At 37.0% G+C, this 3,070-nt stretch overlaps 1 long non-coding RNA gene across 1 annotated transcript; it reads right to left on the reverse strand.

Moving 5' to 3' along the window:
- Positions 1-305: 305 nt before the first annotated feature.
- On the reverse strand, positions 306-2,767 carry LOC127546443 (uncharacterized). Its single transcript, XR_007950031.1, has 2 exons — positions 2,553-2,767; positions 306-428 (listed from the first exon to the last, which is right to left on the reverse strand). It is a non-coding gene; the product is annotated as an uncharacterized LOC127546443 (long non-coding RNA).
- Between the last annotated feature and the right edge of the window lie 303 nt (positions 2,768-3,070).

Below are 3,070 nucleotides of genomic sequence, written 5' to 3' on the forward strand. Positions count from 1 at the left end.
GACTATACATACTTTTTTTTTTTTTTGGAAGTTTTTTATTTTCAAAACATATGCAAGGATAACTTTTTCAACAATAACTCTTGAAAAACCTTGTGGTCCAAATAAAGTCAGATCTAATTAGTTGGGAAAATATCAAGAGCTCATGAGTAGGCCAAGCAAATATAATAAAAATGACAATACTAACTAAATTAATCTACTTATTTAGTGCCATACCAAACTCCCAAAAATTACTTTACAAAGTTAGAAAAATTAATAAAATGAGTAAGAAAACAAAATGCAAGCAAACAACAAAAAGAGTGAGAATGTTATGTTGTGATTCATATTTAATTCCCACAGTCCTCTCCTCTATTCATTACAAGATCATTGGAACTGGCCTCCATCAGCTCATTGTTGGAAAGAGTCCGTCCATCAGAATTGGAATTGTTCATCTGGAAGAACAAAAGATCAATAATTTCAAGGGAATTAATGAAAAAAAAAAATGCCAGTGAAGGAAATCCAGATCTAAAATTATATTATAAAGCAGCGGTCATCAAAACCATTTGGTACTAAGAAATAGGGTAGTCAATCAGTGAAATAAGTTAGGATCACAGGACAAAATAGTCTATAACTATAGCAATCTATTGACCCCAGTTTTTGGGATAAGAACTCACTACTTTTGCGGGGAAAATTCGAAACTAGTATGGCAGAAACAAGACATTGACCCACATTTAACACCACATGCCAAGATAAAATCTAAATGGGTTCATGATTTAGACATAAAGAGTGACATTATAAGCAAATTAGAAGAACATAGGATAATTATCCCTCAGATCTATGGAGAAGGAAGGAATTTGTGTCCAAAGAAGAGCTGGAATTCATAATTGAATACCAAATAGATAATTTTGATTATATTAAGTTAAAAAGGTTTTGTACAAACAAAACGAAGGCAGGCAAAATTAGAAGGGAAACAATAAATTGGGAAAACATTTTTACATTTAAGAATTCTGATAAAGGCCTCATTTCTTAAATACATAGATAATTGATGCAAATTTATAAGAATTTAAGCTATTCTCCAATGGTCAAAAGATATAAACAGACCATTCAGATGAAGAAATTAAGACTTTCTAATCATATGAAAAGATGCTCTAAATCACTATTGATTAAAAAAATGCAAATTAAGACAACTCTGAGACACTATTGGCTCTCTCAGATTGGCTAAAATAACAGGAAAAAATAATGACGAATGTTGGAGGGGATGTGGGAAAACTGGGACACTGATGCATCGTTGTGTTGTGAACACATCCAGCCATTCTGGAGAGCAATTTGGAACTATGCTCAAAAAGTTATCAAACTGTGCATACCCTTTGATCCAGCAGGGCTACTACTGGGCTTATACTCCAAAGAGATACTAAAGAAGCGAAAAGGACCTGTATGTGCAAGAATGTTTGTGACAACCTTCTTTGTAGTGGCCAGAAACTGGAAACTGAGTGGATGCTCATTAGTTAAGGAATGGCTGAATAAATTGTAGTATATTAATGTTATGGAATATTATTGTTCTGTAAGAAATGACCAAAAGGATGATTTCAGAGAGGCCTGGAGAGACTTACATGAACTGATACTGAGTGAAATGAGCAGAACCAGATCATTGTACATGGCAACAGCAGGATTATAGGATGATCAATGAGGATCATTGATGGAGGCCAGTTCCAATGATCTTGTAATGAATAGAGGAGAGGACTGTGGGAATTAAATATGAATCACAACATAACATTCTCACTCTTTTTGTTGTTCGCTTGCATTTTGTTTTCTTACTCATTTTGTTTCCTTTTTGAGCTGATTTTTCTTGTGCAGCAAGATTCTCTTGTATAAATATGTTTACACATATTGGATTTAACATAAATTTTAACATGTATAACATATATTGGACTGCTTGCCATCTAGGAGAGGGAGTGGGGGGAAGGAAGGGGAAATCTGAAACACAAGGCTATGCAAGGGTCAATGTTGAAAAATTATCAATGCATATGTTTTGAAAATAAAAATCTTGGGAAAAAAAAAAAAAAGAAAAACCTTGTGTTCCAATTTTCCTCCTTTCTCCCCACCTCCTTCCCTAGATGCCATATAATCCAATATATGTTAAACATGGTAAAATATGTGTTAAATCCAAAATAGATATATATATTTATACAATTCTCTTGCTGCACAAGAAAAATCAGATCAAAAAGGTTTTTTTTAAATGAGAAAGAAAATAAAATTCAAGCAAACCACAACAAAAAGAATGAAATGTTATGTTATAATGGGAGTTCACATTCTAATGAGGAAAATAGTAAAGATCCATGTAAGTACATTCAGAATAAACATGAATAAAAGTAAATACAAAGTAGTTAATTATGAAATAGAGTAAGAGGACACTAGTAGTTGGGGAGAATCAGGAAAAAGCATGTAGTAGATAGCACCAAACGAAATTCTGCAAACAAAGTAAAATACCAATTAGCTGTCTCTTAAAAGACTGAAAAGATTGCTCCGGGTAAGAGGGGAAGGAAAGGGGAGGGAGAGGGGAACGGAGGACAACGCACCCAGAAGGTCATTCTAAAGCCCCCTGTGGTGGAGCTTCTCCAGGGGCCAAGGCTAGGGTAGGCTTGAAATCCCAGACCTGGAATAGATCGGGCAACAGGTGGGGCCAGAAACCAAGACGTCAGTGATGTTCTAACGCACCATTACTAAAACAAATGACCCAAGAGGGATCGCTCCAGTTTCAGGTAGCAAGACCCGCAGCCCCAGCTCTCGCGGGAAATTGACAAGCCCAGCGCAGCGACCTAGGGAAGCTCTGCAGGTGAGAAAGAAGCTGTAGATTTCAGACCGCATAGCGTGCTCTTGTCCCAGGCTAATGCCGTGGCAGGAGGCAAGAACTGGAGCCAGGGAAACTCCCATCCACGCGTCTCCTAGAGGAAGGAGAACCCGGCCCCTGCGCCACTTTATCCGTCCCTTGCAAAAACTGCAGTGGGGTACGGCTAACCTCGTCATTCCTCTAACAGTATGCAGAAATGCAAGTGAGGACAAGGTGGGGAGGAGAGAGGGGCTAAATCCTATCTTT

The sequence above is a fragment of the Antechinus flavipes genome, chromosome 2 (assembly GCF_016432865.1).
Source record: "Antechinus flavipes isolate AdamAnt ecotype Samford, QLD, Australia chromosome 2, AdamAnt_v2, whole genome shotgun sequence".
In the NCBI taxonomy this organism is placed as follows: domain Eukaryota; kingdom Metazoa; phylum Chordata; class Mammalia; order Dasyuromorphia; family Dasyuridae; genus Antechinus; species Antechinus flavipes.